The sequence below is a fragment of the Caloenas nicobarica genome, chromosome 4 (assembly GCF_036013445.1).
Source record: "Caloenas nicobarica isolate bCalNic1 chromosome 4, bCalNic1.hap1, whole genome shotgun sequence".
Taxonomy (NCBI): Eukaryota; Metazoa; Chordata; class Aves; order Columbiformes; family Columbidae; genus Caloenas; species Caloenas nicobarica.
Window position 1 is genome coordinate 77,876,186 of NC_088248.1, and position 18,265 is coordinate 77,894,450.

The window sequence follows — 18,265 nt, forward strand, 5'->3', positions numbered from 1 at the left end:
AAATAGGATTTTGGGACAAATGATGCTTTCCCTGACGCAGAAATGCCTGCTTTCTACCAGAGCACTTATTTTTTTGAGCACAGAAAGCATTTAAAAGACAGCATGCCTGGGATGTCTGCAGTTTCCAGGCTTTGCCTTGCATCCCTAGGCTGGGCTTATGTGCTGCGCTCCATCCTAACTTCTCTCCTATACGGATGCTGTGATACAGCCCAAAAATGTTTGACCTTGAGGATTCCGTGCTAAAGTGCTGTGTGTCCTCCAGCCACACGGAGATCGGGGTTGGCTTCTTTCAACTTGTGAGCAGCATGGTTTTAGAGGCAGCGATTCAGACTTTATATTTTTGCAAACGTCCAACTGGATGGGCAGCGTCCTATAAATTCTTAAACCACTGAAGTTTGAAAATTCAAACCCGTCACCTGGCCACCTGCTTTATATAGTGCTGAACCTGAACTGCACATCCATCCGCTGCTACGTGTGGACCCAAAACTTCTGCACGTCCTTCTGCTGGTAAATGTTCCTCAGCCGCAGCAAAGGCTTTGAGATCCCAAGCACCCTTCATATGGGAAAGTTGCTTCTGGTGGTTGGAAATATAGTTGCGTTGTAAAACTATTGTGAAAAATACTCATTCCTTTTTAAATATTTCTGTAATACTTGCAATTGTGTATCCCAAACTGCTCCTTCGCTTTAGGGAGCGAATTTCCCCCCTCCAGCGAAGGCTTTTGCTGATGCTCTGGGGATTACAGCCCTGTAGATAATTTTATTTATTTTTTACAGAACAGGGGAAACTCCCAGGTACCAGATCCCAGGTCTTGGTGCGGAGATGGGCACAGGACTTGGGTCTGTTGGTGTATCTGCTTGGCCAGCTTGTTTTCCCTCATCTTCCAACCTTTTTGTAGGCAGAAATAGATTTCCAGTGATACTGAGATACTGTAACTGCCCTGTCTGCAAAGCTGGTGGAATGTAACTCCAAGTGAAAGCTCATCCTGTGCCATCAGACAGCTTGAATTCCATAGAAATGGTCAGTGTTATCAACTGTTGTCAGACTCATCACTTCTGTGGCTTAAAAAGTCATTGCTTTGGTTTAATTGCAAGCCTTTAAGTGGCAAAAGTTAATCTCAAAGCTTAGGTTTGGCTTTTTTCAGCAATGTCTTCTGGGTGGCTTTACCTGCAAATGGACATGAAGGGAGAGATTTTTATTAACAGTTTAAGAAATGGTCTTGCAGGACCACCAAGAAGGCTCTGGTACCACAGAAAAGCCTCATCACCATCCAGATACTGAGGTTTTGTATGAAGTTATAAAATCTTTCTTTCTTTTTACTCTGGAGTATATAAAAGCTCACAGTGTGATTAAAAACTAGCAGCTCGCTTTCGGGATAAAACCCCCAGTGCTATGAAGCAGTCAGGTGTATTTTTGAAAAGAGTTCAGAGTTTATTTTGGGGGTGCTTAATGCTTGTGAGTTGTGTGTCAGATCCCAAGACAATTGATCCAACCTGGGATCTGCTTATGCCCATCATTGTATCCCCTTCCCTCCCTTGCCAGGGAATGGAGCATCCTCTGGGTGACGCTGGACTTAACAGAGTTACTTAGATCTGCCCAGATCCTCTAATAATGACCTCCCAAAGAAAACAAGAAGGCTTTCAAATAGCAAAAAAAAAAAAAAAGAGAGAAAAAGTAGGAAAAAAGCCAAGTTCAATTAGCGTGAAAACTGGGATAATTAACTTCCTTAAATAGATAAAGGCAACTGAGACGGAAATCAGTCAAGCTGGATGAAGTCAAGTCCGCAAGCGCTAACTTGTAGGATGTAGGTGGTAGCAATAAAGCTGGATCAAGACCTTTTTATTTCTATTTAGTGTGGTGGTAAATGCTGCCCAGGGTCCCTCTTTTCCATCCCCCAGCGTCTGGCTCCTCCTTGCTGCGGGTGTCCGGGTATCTTCATAAAGCCGCACGAAGATCTGCTGTGTTAAAGGCATTAAATATGATGAGTAATAGCTTGATTCTGCCTTAATACATTTAATAAACATGGAGTAAAATCCTTCTGGTGGGGGTTATTTGTTGCTTTGGTGTTCAGGTGCTCTCTGCAGCCAGTTGGACACGGAGCATCCGCAGCTGTGTGGATGTCACTCAGATCCCGTCACCCCATCCAGAAATAGTGAATGTTGGAGGGGGAAGAACAATCTTAGAGCCTCTTTATACGTCCGTCAAGTGCCACTTAAGGCTTGCTGTGCTTTGAAATGGCCTCACTCTTTGTGAATGAAAAGTATGTTTAAGCTGAAATGTGTGCTTAGCTCAGTTTGATGCCTAAACAAGCATATACTTCACTTCTCGCTGTGATTTTTGTAAAACAAATTCAGAACAAATGTTATTTTTCTCCGAGCCAGCACTGACAGCTTATTTTTTGTGTGTGACTGAGAGCTCCCTTCTCTGGTAGCTTTGCATGGTTGCTGCTGCAGCTCTTTTACCTCCTTGACGCTCAGTTGCAAATAAAACCACTTTTCACTTATTTGCAATGATCGAACAAGGCTGATAAATGTTATTGGGCCATTGGCACTTCTCAAAACCACAGGATGAACAGGTATCTTGCTAAAAGATGCTGTCTTGCTTAGATGTTTGCATACAAATATTAAGTCTTTTTCCTATTTTTCCTGCTGTTATTGTAGTAATTAATGAAGAATTGAATCCTTAACTTGCTGTAAAGCAGCAGCGCTGGTTGATTTTTTCCGCCCCCCCCGCCCCCTCCCCAGAACTCTTGGTTAAATTTATAAATTCTTTGTACGTAATGGACCGGTTCGTTGCTAGTTAAGAACAAGCCCGACCTTAATTTCACCAAAATGAATTGTAACAAGGGCGGTGGTTTGAAATGGGGAAATGTTGGCTTGACTTGGACATAGGAGGAGGGTGGGGATGTGACTCGGCCCCGCGGTGACAATTGCCATCAGATGGTGATGGTGGATGAATCCCTTCAGCTCCTGAGCAACAACTGCAGCTCGGGAGCACACGAGGGAATTTCCCTGCTGCTGAAAACAATTGTTGGCAACCGGCTTCTCCAAATGGAGGCAGAAGAAAAGCTGGAAGCCTTTGAACGACTTGGGCACGGGGATTTTTGGTGGTGGTGCAGGCGTGTGTGTGGCCTGGGGTGTCTCCAGGGTCACCTCTCATCACTTTTCTAGCACGGTTCAGTCTTGCACAAGGAAACTTGTGCCTTTACCTACATAGATGGTAAGGGAAAATTAATTAGTGAATCTGCATGGACAGCTTCTGTTCGTTGTAACAGCACTGTTTCTAGGAAATAAGTACTAGGACAACTTATCCGTGTGTTATGGTGGGCTTTCCCTTGATCCAAAGCTGTGTTCTTTGTTGCTTGGAGGCTATTTAATTTGGGTGGTGGAAGGGGAACGAGGGGTCATCACAGAATCATTTTGGTTGGAAGAGAACCTCAAGATCATGGAGTGCAATCGTTCTCCACCCCTGGCACTGCCCCATGTCCTGAGAACCTCATCTGTGTGTATTTTCAACCCCTCCAGGGATGGTGACTCCAGCACTGCCCTGGGCAGCCTGTTCCAATGCCCCACAGCCCTTTGGGGAAGAAGGATAATGGAGATGATGGGATTTTGGGGGAGGAGGAAGGTGTAGGAGACTGAGCGGCAGGAGGAGTCTGGGATGAATGACTTGCCTTTGCTCTCCCACTGAGGGGCTCGCACAGCTCGTTCTGCTCCAACATCACGCTCCAGTTCTCTGTGCTGACATGTTTTCTGTCCCACTTTGGAGGCTGGAATAACTGAACCGCTGAACGTTGGTGCTTCTGAGGTGGGTCAGGGGACAACTGGCCCTGGTTCATGGTCTAAAATTTTTGGTGGCTTTGCTGTGGTGAAGTTAAAGCCTCCTCGGCTTTGCCTCAGTCCTGGGGAAGGACCTGATGGCTGGAAGCCCTCTGATTTCTGGCAGAGCCACGGCTTGTTGTGTGGCCACGGGCATTTCACTGAATTCTTCTGTGTCTATTTGCCAGGGTATAAAAACAAACAAAAAAAGGCGTCATGCTTCCTTCCCTTCAAAGGGAACTTGAGACAGGTTGGTGTTTGTAAGGTGCTCTGGTAGCTTCTGATAAGAGATGGTGTTTAAGGGTATGCAGTTGGTTTAAGTTCTTATTTTGACTTATTCAAGAAGTATTCTCCTGATCCCAAAATAAAAACAAATGCTTTGAGGTACCATTTGTGATGTTATACTTCCAGAAATACTACGGAACGTGCGCTCTGGATCCACCTTTATAAGCAGAAACCGAAGCTTCCAGCCTGCTGGCCTCAGGGCTTGTGGAACAGTAAGCTGAGCTTAATTCAGCCAGGAGGCGATAACGCTATTTCCAAATTGCTTTTGGTAACTCTGCTGTTCAGGTTTCAGTTGTCTGAGCAAACTTTCCTCTTGCTGATTCTGTGTCTGGCTTGGAGTCTCCCGAAACCGGCTGCAGTTGGAGTCTGGATCGCGCATCAGCGTGAAATACTTGGCTCGGTCCTCTCTGCATGCGGAGTTCAACTCGAGGCCTTCCAGATAATGAACTTAGCCTTGGTTTAGCTGCTTTCATGCTGAAAAGCGAATTACGCATGGTTTGATGATTTCTGTGCTTCGGGGGAGCTGAACCTCAGTGCAGTTTGGCCATCGTGACACAGGGTGGCGGTGCCACTTAAAGCTCTGCTGTCTTAAGGCTGGGATAATCTCAGGTTTTAGTTTGCTGTCCTCAGTGCTGTGTCCCTCTGGTGACTCTGAATTACCTTGGTCTGTGTCTGCTGCTTCCAAAGCCACCGAGCTGGTATTTGTGGAGGAGCTGGAGAGAAAGCTTGAACATTCACAGTCATCCTGTGGGATAAGGAGCCCCCTGAATTTCTGGCACTGGTTAAATCACCCCCCATACCTGGCATATGTGACTTTGCCTTCTCAGTCTTTTAATCCCTGTTTTTGATCTTTCTCTTGACTTAAATCTCCTCTCTAGATCCTGCTGGCCGAGCATCGGTTGGTGAGAACCGACTGTCTTGGTGTGGCCGTAACTTTGCGTGGTGCCGCAAACCTCTGAGGAGTGTGTACTTGTGTGGGGTCTTGTTTTGGCCAAGCTCTGCCCCAAGAGCAATCCGGTTTCCCAAACTTCCCCAAGTGTCCTGGTGTCCCTCCGGTTTTCCCATTGTCTTGGGTTTGTCTGTAACTCAGAGCTGTCATGACTCCTAAAACACCTTACCCTAAAACCCTTTTAGGGATTGCACAAGTTCAGGGGCACAATGTTTCTTGTCTCTTAGTAGTCTATATTAGACAGGGGAGAGCCTGTGGGCACTTATGGACCATACTTGGTGCTTGCTTGGCTTTGATAAGGTCAGTTTTGGTGTTGACTGAAGCTTTTTCTTCCAGCTGTTGACCTGGTGCTGCTGTTCTGTTTAGTATCTGGCGCATTAAGCTCTTGTCAGCACATCTTGCATGGGATTGCTTTTCTTTTGATAAATAGTAACCTGGAGGAGATCTGGAGCTCTCAGCATGAGACAGACATGGACCTGCTGGAGAGGGGCCAGAGGAGCCCCAGGAATGACCCGAGGCTGGAACAGCTCTGCTGGGAGGACAGGCTGAGAGAGTTGGGGGGTTCAGCTGGAGAAGAGGAGCTCCAGAGAGACCTTAGTGTGGCCTTTCCAGACTTAAAAGGGGCTGATAAGAAAGATGGGGACAGACTTTTGAGCAGGGCCTGTTGTGATAGGACAAGGGGTGATGGTTTTAAACTAAAGGAGGGAGATTCAGGCTGGACATGAGGAAGGAATTGTTGGCCCTGAGGGTGGTGAGAGCCTGGCCCAGGTTGGCCAGAGAGGTGGTGGCTGAACCATCCCTGGAGACATCCCAGGCCAGGCTGGACGGGGCTCTGAGCAACCTGAGCTGGTGCAGATGTCCCTGCTCATGGCAGGGGGGCACTGGGGGAGCTGGGAAGGGCCCTCCAACCCAAACCATTCTATGATTCTCTGACCTTAGAGCATGTTCCCACATCACTACTTCACCCTTTCCTACTCTGCTGACCCTGTGGCCTTTTTCTGGGTGTCCTCTGCAGCTTGGGTGCCAGTTGATTTGCAGGTCTCTCCTCGGGACTAATCAGTCTCTTCTGCTCTAGAAACAGCAGGAGAGCAGCTCTCCCACTCTCGGAGCCCGTTCCGCTCATTCATCAGTCTGTGACCCGACAAGCAGGAGCTGGAGAAGCGCCTGCACCATCTCAGGCAAGGTTGAATGTCTCTTGTTCCAAAAGACGAGCCAGGCTGCGAAAATCAATGCTGCAAAAGAATTGCCGACAATACCGCTTCTCACTGCATATATTTTTTTTTATGGTATGCTCATGGTGGTCAGTTGAAATAATCCTTCTGGAAAGGTTTATGTAGGGTAGGTGGGGAGTCTGGATAACTGACTTCCCCCTATAAAGCCATACAGCAAATCAACAGGATGTCTGGTTCCAAGAAAAAATGCATTATAGGCTGGTGTCTGCAGCATTTTAGGAGGCTGGGTTTTTCTTTTTTTGTTCTTTAACTGAACTGTAACCTACTTGCAGGCAAGTTACTTGGTACTTGTGCTTCTGTTATCCAGTTCTGTGTAGCTCTTGTGTCGGAATTGCAAAGCCCTTGTGTAATTAAGGTCAAATAAGTGTATGTAAAACTGAAGGTGAAGAAATGCTTTCAGTCTTAAGCTTTCTGTTAGTGAAATGTTTATCAGTGGCACTATAGAAAATCACTTCTGAGTGTCTGAATGTTTTCTGATGTTTTGTTATACTGATCTGTTATAGTAGAGGTGCGAATATGTCAGAATAAGTAAAGCCACATCTCATTGCTGCTTGATGCTGTTCCTTCCAAGCATTTAAAAGTCATAACGTTAACTCCTTCCTCCTGATGACTTGCCTAGAGCCAGAGCCCATAATTGTGTGTGTGAAGGAACTGCAGGAAACCTGAAGTTTGTGACGGTCCTAGAGGTGTGCCAGGTTTTGTGGTGATCTCCCTGCCATCACAGGAGGTGGGAGATGCCACCACCGGTTCTGTTGCCATCTCGTTACCTCCACTGAGGTGATTCCTCTCTTATTGTCCTTGTCGCAAGATATTACAGTAGCGGAGATAATGTCCTTTAGCCTGGTTTTCCAAAGTGGTACCTAAGCTAAAACAGGTCATGATGCCCCTGGGTTCCCTCTAAGGGTACTTGGATTTGGCTGCTTTTGTAACATGTGGGGCAGAGATGTGGGAGTCTCAAAGGTGATGACATCCTACAGCTTTCATGACGGCAGATGGCCTGGTAAAGCAGAAGAGACTGTAGATGAACAAAAAGATTAAGTTTGTGCCTCATTTGACACTGGAGGATTCCCATGGACAGTATAAATGTCCCGTTCATAGGATGAGGGGAGGTTTAGATTGGATATTGGGAAAAATTTCTTCTCGGAAAGGGCTGTTGCGCATTGATGCCCAGCAGGACCCCCAGGTCCTTTTCTGTTGAGCTGCCTTCTAGATGATCAGACCCAGATGTGGTGGTGCCTGGGACTTGGCTATTTCTCTGCAGGGCCATGTGTTGACCTTCATGAGGCTCCTCTTGGGCCACTTCTGCAGCCCACCCAGGTCCTTCTGAATGGTGGCACCTCTCTGGTCACTCCTTCCAGTTTTATATTATCTGCAAACTTGCCAAGGGTGCACTCAGTTTCCACATCCAGGTCATTAATTAAGAGGTTAATCAGTATTGACCCCTGGGGTTATACCGCTACTCTAGATGATCTTCATATTTGAGCAGCAATATCTGCTCTTTTCTAGTTTGGCTTAGCTGTGGAGTTCTGTTGGGCTAAGGAGAAGATTATGTACCCCATTACATGGCAAAGATATATTTATGGATGTACTGCACAGCATATTTGTATGCTGCAGACTATAAATTTTCGTTCTTACGCCTATATTGAGCAAGACAAGGCGTCTGGTTAGTGTATGTTGTATTGAGTGGTGTGGCCAGGTTGGCAGATTCTAGATGGAGAGGCCCACGACTCCGCTTGCCACCTTGGTTTCTACCAATGGCTCTGGAAGCACGTAAATAAAAATATTATGCCTCTTTTCTGCTTTGAATTTATCTGGCTTAAGATCACAGTGATTTTATGCTATTAAGATTTTCTTCTCTGAATTAAACAACTCCTTGGGAGTGTTTTTTTTTTTAAAAAGGAATATACTCAGATCTAATAATTGCCTCTCAGTCTCCCTCTGAATAAGCAAAGTGGAGAGATCTTTCAGTGCCCTCCCACATCCAAGTCACTTTGTCCAGCCTCTGGTCTTTTGTAGTTGTTTTATAGTGTGTTCTGGGACTTGCACGTCTAGTGCTCTGGTGTTGGTGTTTCCTTCACATCTGAGTTCTCAAATAAAGGTAACCCACGTTGTCATGGTTTCAGATACTTGGGTTTCCTCCTTTAAAAATCAGTATTTCCCTGAAGGTCAGAGTGAGGATTGGCCTGAGACAGAGGAGGTGACTCCAGGGAGCTTCGTCTCTCGTTACAAACAGCACATCTGATGTACATCTCCGTTACTCCGAGTGTGTCCTTTCTGTCGTAGAGGACCAGCCGTGCTGGGACACCATTGCAGGCACGGCAGAAGGGAGACTAGAACATCTGTGGTGGCTTTATGTCCACATCCTCTGATCCTTGTGTGTTTGTGTCCGCCCTCTTATTTGACACTTTTCCCCCAACAACAGTACATATGGTATAAACATTCAAAACTTCCTGCAAAGTGTGACCAGGGCGTATCGTTAGATTTCTTCCTTTTTTTAAAAAATTTTGAACAGCGTTGTTTACACGCATTGTAAAGATGATTCATCTCTGTCTTAATGTTAACCAGCTTGGATGGGATGCAATTTATCTCGCTGGGTTCTAGTGAGCATTCCTATCCTACACATGGTGTGAATCAACTGTCCTCCCAACTTGAAAGAGCTGGAGAGAGTCGGGCCTGCTGACGCATCGCTTTTGTTCTTGGGGGAATTGTTTCCATTGTGCTCCCAAAAAAAAAAGAGGAGGGAAGTTGAAAGCTCTGCTCGTGGCCAGTTCTCTCTGTATTGGCCTCGGTTGGAGACATTTGTGTTTGTTGTAGCTCTTCTGCTTTGCCTGGCTTTGGGTTGCTCCTTACGTTTCCTGGCTCTTCGGGAGGCCCAATGCTAATTCGTTCAAGCTCTCCCTCTTAACGTCTTTTATCATCCGAAATTTGTGCTTTAATAGGGACATTATAACCAAGTTGTTCCATTATATTTTCAATTAAGGTAGTTATTCTTTGTTTCCTTCAGAATCTCGTCTGGCACAGAGTAGCTATATTCTACCCTGGAGATGGCCGTGGCTTTGTGGTGGCTCTATTTTCCAGTAATGTATAGTCTAAAAGTGCTTTGTTTTAAGTGCATGCTTAAGAAGGCTTTAGAATATTTTATAACTCAAGACCTGATCTTGTACAAATGAAGGAAATGGGAATTTGTCTGTTGCCATCAGTGAAAGTTGAGTTCTTTTGAAATTCTTGTAAAAACCTGGAAAGGTTTAGTACCCGGGGCCTGAGACGCCATTTCTTTCAGCTTCAGGGCTCATTGCTTAACATCAGGTGGTTTCCAAAGAGTTATTTTGGCTATTTTATAGCTTGGATGTATATAAAACAGGGCTTCAGGGGATCTCAGGGAGCCACCTACTCAATCCTCTCCCTGGTATTTGGTCTCTCCAGCAGCAAATGCATCTAAGCTGTTCCTGCTTGATGTTCTTCCAACTTATTCTTAGGTATGATCAATTTAAAGACATTTTGTAACACGCCTTGGTGATCTCTTTTGGTTTTCTGCCACTCTTAGAGTTAGAAAACTTTAGACAAAGTTTAACCGAATTCTCCTGGGCAATTTAAGCCCATTACTAGTTTTCCTCTCTTCAATAGGCACAAATATTTGTGTAGGAATGTGAGTCGGGGCCTCCTCTGGTACTTACCCATCCCAAACGCTGTTGCCTTTTAACCCAGCCTTCCTCCCTGAGGATGTTGCTGTTCCTGTGGCTCGTGTCCTCCGGATGAGTTGGCAAAGAAAAGACATTTCTAGAAAGAGGATGAACTTTCAACTATGGCTCTGCGGTTCAGAAACTGGCAGCAGTTTGAAGACGAGGTGGAGATTGGCAAGGAGGAGTTTACTCATCCGAAACTCAGCATCAGAGTCTCAAACCTCAACCCTGGCTCAGTTGGGACAGCAGAGGTTTAAGATGGGCTTAGTGACTCTCTTTATGGAGATCTGTTGGTTGGTTTTGTTGGAGTCCAACATGCTGCTCCTGTTGAGCGTCTCCAGCTCAGTGGGACTAGCTCAGCTATTTCTGTGTGTTTTAATAACAAATTCATGCCATAGATTGAGCTCCCAAGCCCTAACAGGTATGTTCTGCACTTCAGTTCTGTTCTTAGAGCTGGTCCTTGATCTGTTGTTTTGCCTAAAATTATCTTCACTTTCCCTCCTCAACTGAAACGCAACCTAAAAAATACCTGGTTGTTGCAGGGGGGATGTACTAGATGACATTTGAAAGTCATTTCCAACCTGAACTATTCTGTGATTTCTGATGAGGCCTAATTGAGAATTCATCGTTACTTTGAGACTCCTGCGCATCACTATTATGTCTTATTTTGACTGCGTAGGTCCTCAGGATGTGGTGGATTATCTACCTGGAGAAATGGAACCATGGAGAACTACAAGAGTAAAGTAAAATGCAATAAATATATTCTTCCGTTCCTAGTTTTGTTGTCTGGGGAAGCCCTTTCACGTGAGTTTTAGAAAGCAATTATTAGGCTGTAAATGAGAGCGAGCCACATCTAGCTCGGGCTCTGCTGATGGGAGAAATCAGGTCAGCGAGATGCTTGTCCCTGTTGCATCAAATTTCCTTCGGGAGCCGCTTCTGTGATTACTCCTAATCTGGTTTGATTAAATTGATCAAGGTTACAGAAGATGTTTAAAAGGAGCCTTGGTCTTTTTGGGGTGCTGGTGGGGTGGGAGAGGGTGCAAGGGCTGAAGCGGGAAGGCAGGAGTTACTGGTGGAGCTGGCACAAAGTTCTTTTCCACTGGCAAAGCTGCGTGCTGAGCACAAATCTGTGCGCTGCTGAAAGTCAGGAACTTCCCGACACAATAAACTGGCAGCGAGGAGCTGAATTGTGCCATCTCGGTCAACTTCTGCCTGCGAGCAAGACCGTGGGTTGACCTCGATGAACCGTGTTCTTCTGCAAGAGGAACGGAGCTGGAAGCTGGAGCTGCTGTGCAGGGACATCCGCGCCGAATGCTGCTTTATTGTACACTGTGCTACTACAGGAGGTGATGGAGGCAACAAAACTGCTGCTTTGTTCTTCAAACCACATGCAAGCAACGCGTAAGCCCGCGCGTCGTGCCCCAATCCTCGTGCAAAGGCGCCGGCACAAGCCTTTCGAGTGTGGAAATTATCAATCCAATGTGCTTTGCGCGGTTTTATAACGCGGCGCTTTTAGTATCGTGCATGGCTTGAGGATGCGTTGTGCCTCTGTGGGGTGTTGCAACAATATTGCTTCACAGCTGAAAGGAGGGGCCAAGACTTAAAGCCAAGAATGCACCAGGAAAAAGAAAAAAGAAAAAAAATCAACTTGTTTAAACAATGCATAAGACAGCAAAATGAACTTTGTTAGTAGGAAAAAACTTATTGGGCAATAATGCAGCAAGTACAGTCATTAAATTTTTTTTCTGTGGTAATCTAATCTGCTTTTATAGATGTAAGGGCTAAAATATGAATTCCATGAAGTATAAAAACCAATATGCTATTATCAGCAATCTGAGGTAGGGATGTGTTGAAGGAGCGGGGTCCAGTGGAAAGGGGTTGTCTCCAAAACTGTCACCCTTGTGATGGAGAGTGGGGAGCGAGACCGCAATCTTTTATGTTCTTTCTGAAAAAGATGGGGCAATATGTGTGGTTTTTAACTTGATGTCACAGCTTTTACATCGAATGGTGAGAGAGTATTAAAAGTGTGTGGTGTGTTTTTTTTTTTTTTTTAAGAATGGGGTAATTTGCACCAAAAAATTGTCTTGTATCAAGTTTAGGAGCAGCTTCTTCCCCTCTCCTCTCTCTCTCTCCTGCGATCTGTAGATATGGACTGAAACGCAGACATTGACCCTTCCCGGAATTTGGTGGTGGCTTTGTAGGGTGGTTTGTGTTCATTTTCTTGTCCTGATATTCAGATTTTCAAGTGTTTTTGCCACTACATGGGTGTTGAGGCTGATGTTTCAGCTCTTGTTCTGCAAATCCAGTGACTGGGCTCAGGTGTGACTAGAGCTTGTGGATGCTGCGGTGCCGATGAAATATATTCTGGATTACAGCTTTTTCAGAAGATAAGGATTTTGCAATATTAATACTCCTGCTTTCTTTTCACATGTTGCTTTTTCTTCTGTTTTCATTATCTTACATCCACATACCACCTGTCACTTGCAGTGGTGGCTTCCCAGGTGCTGCTGTGGCAGGTGTCTGTGTGCCTGTGTGATAAATCATGTTTTAATTTGGCTTTTCCTCAGTCTGCTTGGCTGTACTCTGTTAGTTGCCTGGAGTTTATAGTGTGTTTCTCTGCCCTAAAAACCCCGGTGAGGCTGAAACTCTCTTGTGTTGGCTGCGGGAGGTGTGAGGTTGTCATGACTGATGCTCTGGCCTGTGGCAGGTCGGTGTGGAATAGGGAAAACAGCTGAGGTTCTGGGGGTTTTGAATGGTTGACCCTGATTTTAAAAAAATTAAAAATGGCCAGAAGGTATTTTAGCTGTTGCTGAATGGCTCTACCTCACCAGATTGGTGGTACCACCCAAGACCCTGAGGTCCTGCAGCACATTTCCCCCAAGGCTGCATGAAATCCGCTTTCCATTCCTGAACAAACATCTGTTCAACTTATTTTAAAACTCTGAACGGGCTTTCCAGTGTCCCAGTGTGCTTTGTGCCAGGGCTTTGACAATCTACTGTAGTCCTTTGCCAACAGATCTGTTCTTGTCCTCCCCGTAGCAGCTCTGCAGAACTCCTCACCTTCATAGAATCATAGAATGGTTTGGGTTGGAAGGGACCTTCCAAACTCATCTAGTCCAACACCTTCCCTGAGCAGGGACATCTTCACCCAGATCAGGTTCCCTCCCCCTTTAACACAGCAGAAGATTTCTGCCATGGCTCTGGGCTCCCCATGTCTTCACCAGCCCTTTCTCTTCCAATCTAAACCCAACTCCTTCGGTCCTTCACGGACCAATCCATAAGGTGGGTGGCTGGTGTGGAGTGTTTGGCCTCTCCTGCTTCCCTCTGGTCCCGTTGTCCTGCTGATTTTTGACCTTTCCTTGAACACTATCATGCTCTTGCCTTTGACCTTCATCCTTCTTCTGGAAACACATCCAGTTTCTCAAGGTCCTTCTTCTGGAAACATGACCAAGATCTCAAGACCTCTTCATTCTCAAGATCTTTGGCTGCCCCTTCCCAGCGGGATTGCGACTCCCTTTGCTTTGGTGCCACCAACATAGTTCGAAAGCACCGCTCGCGTTCTATTTTCCAGTTTGCCAATAAAACTGCCGAAGAAAACCAGGCCCAGCACAAATGCATGTGGGAGCCCAGTTGAAAAGCTCCTGGTTGATGCCGGTCGTAGACAAGTAACATGATTTTTAGGATAGTTTTTGAGTAGCGTAGGGATGTGGTTTATGGTAATGTTCTGTGCAATGTCTCTTCTGGAGAGAACACCCGCTATGCCAGGACCTGCCTGAAATCAAGGTGTTCCCAGCTGGGAAACCAGCGTTTTCCTGCCAAATAATAAAGTGTAGTGGTGCTCTCAGAAACTGCTTTGTTTTCTACTTTGACATCTTGTGATAATGGGATATTGCTGATATTTTGATGAATTTTGGTGATTGGAATGATATCAGTTGTACACTGAAAATATGATGGTGGGTGTGCAAGGTAAGTGGGTCTGAGTGGGAAAAGCGCAGGTGGGAATGTTTTCTGAATTATAAGAATGAAAAATACTTATGATTAAACATTTTGTACTTCTCCAAAAAGAACTTTCTTCTTTCTCTGTATTCGTGACAAATGTAAACCTATGTGGGTGATAAGGCAAAACAGAATGGGATTAAATTCTATTTAATTAACAGAATGAAAACAAGAAGCAAATTCTACACTTAGACTCCCACTGAGATAATTTTGGGTGTAATACACCAATAAGTAGGATGTCTTTGGAGTACAACTTGGTAATGTTGTGTTAGCACACGGATAAACTCGGTGAAGCCCAAGGCTTGAAGTTGTGAACCCTGACAGTTAATATCTTAAACAGGTATTAGTCTTGCAAACTTTATTTGACCTTTTTTCCATGGAGCTGTTGCACCATTCTTGAAATTTTCTTTTTTTTGCATTGCTCGGTAGTTAATTTGTTTATTACAAAAGCCAGAATAAGATTAAACAAACTGCTAATGATTTTATGTAGCTTAATGAGAAGAAAATGTTTCTGAGGGATTAAAACCACTACAGAAGTTTAAAGAGGTGGGGGGGGAAGAAAATTGAAGTCCACAGCAGACTCGGGAATTTGTTCCACTGATTAATTGAAAACAAAAGCAAGTTCCTTCTGTTCCGCTGTCCCCAGAATGCCCTCCTCGCATTGTTCCTTTCATTTCACCCCCAGAGACTTCCCTCCGCTGTCCTTCCAGCTGAATTTATTTGGGTTACCTCCGTGTCCCCGTCCTGCGGGCGCCTCTCATTGGGACCAAGTTGCAGAGTCAACCTTGCGCCTTGGCCTTCTCCAAGGCTTCGTGATGCTTGAGATGTAGGAGGGACCTGCAAAGCTAGTTTTAAAATATTTTTAGCATTAATTTATACATGTGCAATAACTCTTAAACTCCTCTGGTGTTCTTCCAGTGCTATGTGGTGTCTTGTGTAGAGCCTGCCAGACCAAGAACATCATCTAAACCACGGCTGGTGAGAACGTGGGTTGCGTTGATTCTCAGCACCCAACATGTCCCACCCCTGAACACCTTTTAAGGAGTTTTGTCCCTGAGCTTATTGTCTCTCTCAGTCTTCTCTTGGGCTGTATTCACCAAATTTTTGCTCTTTCCCCGATTTTTGCTCTTGTGGATGATGAAGTGCTAGAGAACGCGATAGAGTATCCAGTTGTTGGGGAATTATTGAATTATTTGCTATACTGCTTCCTACAGAACTCAGTTAGAAACTGCTTATATAGAATTTGCTGAGCATAAGTTTGCTGAGCATAACTTGTGCAAGCTGTGAACCTTTGAACTTTCTGCTTCGTTAAGTAAAAAAGGCCTCGGAGTGGTTCAAGCTGGAAGACGAGGGGATCTGTGTCCCTGGGGACAAGTAAAGGAGCAGAACTGTGAATGTTTTGGCTGTTACTGAGAACTTATTTTCTCCAGCTGTGGGTGCAAAATAGCAGCTGAAGGTCAGAACTTTAATTGGCCACATACCTGATGAAAACAAAGAACAAGGAGATTCCAGACTCTAATTTTGTGATGTGGGGTGGATTGGGGGAGTAGGATTGTCCAAGTTTTTCTTCTGCTGAGGGTCTCTCTTCAGGAGGCACCAGCTGAAGCTTCTCTATGTTGTACCTTGGAATAAATGATTTGTTTTAGAGGAATTTCTGGAATCTCTGTTTCCATCTTTGCTACAGTAAACATTGGGAGAAGGAATTTCTTTAGCACGGTGTAAGGTGTGGGCAGAGCTCTGGGATGCCAGAGGAGGATGAAGGTTTGAAAGGTTCATCATCACCACATCATGTTTCTGCATCAGCTCCCGCTCGCTTTCTACTCCTCGGAAAATCAAAAAGGCACCCGTGGCACCCCCGTTGTTGATGGGTTGGCCGCTCTTTGTGCTCCAGGTTTGGTTGCCGCTATTTTGGGGAATAAACTCCGCAATGACGCGAGGCTGCAGATGGGAACTCCTGGTGCGTTTTGCCTTTTGTGGCTTTTCTGGAAAGATTTTTCCAGTTGACCTTTTGGAAAAAAAGTGGATTTTTTAATGAATGTAGAACAATACAGTCCAAGAATTTTCAAAAGTCATATTAAATGATTTATATTTAGTGAGCATACTTAAAAAATGTAAAGCAGACAGATCTGTCGCTGAGCATTGTCTTCAATGGGAGCATTGCAGCCTGCTCCCGAGTTCTGAGATAAGTCCGTGTGGTTCAGGCTGCTCTTGCTCAGACTTTTTGAATCAAAAGGCTTTTTTTGTGAGGGAGGCTTATTACTAAAGCTACTTGACCAGCAATTTTTTTTATAGCAAAGAAAAGCAGCCTCAAGGGTCGTTTTCTGTAGCATTGTCACAGTGCTTTGCTATTTACAACCAAGAGAATGAACAGTCCAAATCAATTCTGATTACTTTTGTTTTCTTTATTTTTACATGCTGTGCTGTCCTGATTATTAGTGTGTTTTAAATATACATTAAGATTTTTTTTTTGCTCTAGAAATTCTTTTGTGCATCACCTTCTGGTGTCTTCTGAATTACTGGTCGCTCCAGGGTGGTGAACTAAGATCCAGGTCAGGCTGTAATTAGTGTTTAAACTAAGAGGAGGGTGTATGTGCTGAAGAAATGGGGTAGAGGAAGCAGCTGGAGAGACCTATAGATCCAGAGCAAGGCGATGGGTGTCGCGGAGCTGTGGTAGGTGAGAAGTGGGATGCGAGATGCCCCAGATGTGGTGATCCTGAAAAGGAAAAAAATACACAATGAAGGCGCTTGAGCGAAGAGGTGAGAACGGAGCTGGTTTTGAGAAAGGTGGCGATTGCACAGAAAACAGGGATGCGGGATCCTGGGGATGGTTTTCCCGGAGTGATGCTGTAGGTACCAGCTGAGGACGGTGGATCCCATGAGAGCCACCCAAGAGGATGATGATGCTGGTAGAGTTTGGGACTTGAGGGGTGTTTTGCCACAACTGCAGGGGTTAGATTTGTTCTTGCAACAAAACTGAGTTTATTCTGAGCTGAGTCACTGCATAGTCACTGTAATTCACTTATACAATTAATTATCTTATAAGTTCATTACAGAGCAAGAACTTGACACCCTGTCGCTTTGAGCTGCCATCCCGCAGTTGCCGTGTGGTCTGGGGCTCGTTTGGCTTTTGCCCGTTTTCTTGCATTTCGGAGGGAGGATGGGGGTGAAGGATGCTGGGACTGCGCTGCAGGGAGGGCTGGGGAGCAAGCGGAGAGCTCAAAAATGAAGATACAGAGTTTGGTTAAACAGAAGCGTAAAGCTGAGCCCTAAGATGCTGGGGTTTTGTTGCTGCCCATCACCATATTTTTTTTTCCCTAGAGTTTGGCTAAAAAAAGTAAAAGGGTTTTAGTCATTGAACTTTTGAGTTACTCATCTCCAAAGGAGACTTTGCTTAGAGTTTGTAAGTAATCGTGAGATTTTTTCCTTTTGATAGATGCCTGATGGTGTTTTCATTTGAATGCAAACACATTTGTCACCCATAATTGCATTTTTTAAAAAAAATTTATACTTCAGAATACAACTCTTTTTGCTTTATTCCCATATTTTCTGTGAGCTGTCGCTGCGTTAGGAGTTGGTTGGAGCAGAGGTGCCGTGTTGGGTTTCTCCAGCACTAGATGGCACTCGGCAACCAACTTTCACGTTTCACCAGCAAAACCCTGCGAAGCTGTAAGGAAAACCCACCAGCATTGTGCTCGTGGTGGCGTCCTTATAATTTTAGGGAGTTAGATCTTTTTAGCACCAACTGCCTTGAAATAAACAAGGTGACATGGTCACCTTTGAAGACTTCTGCCCTTGGTGACTGTGTGATTTTTACACTGAGTTTTAAATAGTTTATGAAGACTTGGTGGTTTTGTTTTGCTGTTGAGAATGGTTTCCTGAAACCGAATAACTGAAATTTCTAGGGCAGGCTTTAAAGAAGCATGATTGAATAGATTTTTCTCCAGCTTTTAGTCCTGTCTCGGTGGTTTTTGTGTGACTTTGAGACCTTTGTGGATTGCAGGGGTGGGATTCTTCAAAGCGACTCGTGAGCACAGATCACGTCACTTTGTCCAGGCAGAAAGATTTAGTGTGTCCAGTTGGATTCATCTAGTTCTGGTTCTTTCTGAAGCGTTGCTTGTCACTCCTGAGATTAGCAATATATATATATATATTTTAAATCTTATAGCTTGTTTATGGCTTTGTCACTCCCCATCTTTTATCTCTAATTGCTGCATAAATAATTGATTTAGCCTCGGTTTCTGACACAACACAGGCTCAGACTCCACAAAGCTTGCTGTGTACTTAATTTTTTTGGACTAGGAGAGAAT

General features: G+C 44.9%; 1 protein-coding gene across 4 annotated transcripts in view; it reads left to right on the plus strand.

Annotated features, from left to right (window-relative positions):
* The window catches only part of EXOC6B (exocyst complex component 6B), a 304,536-nt gene that overhangs the window by 28,225 nt on the left and 258,046 nt on the right, over positions 1-18,265 (plus strand). The gene's annotated exons all lie outside the window — the stretch shown is intronic.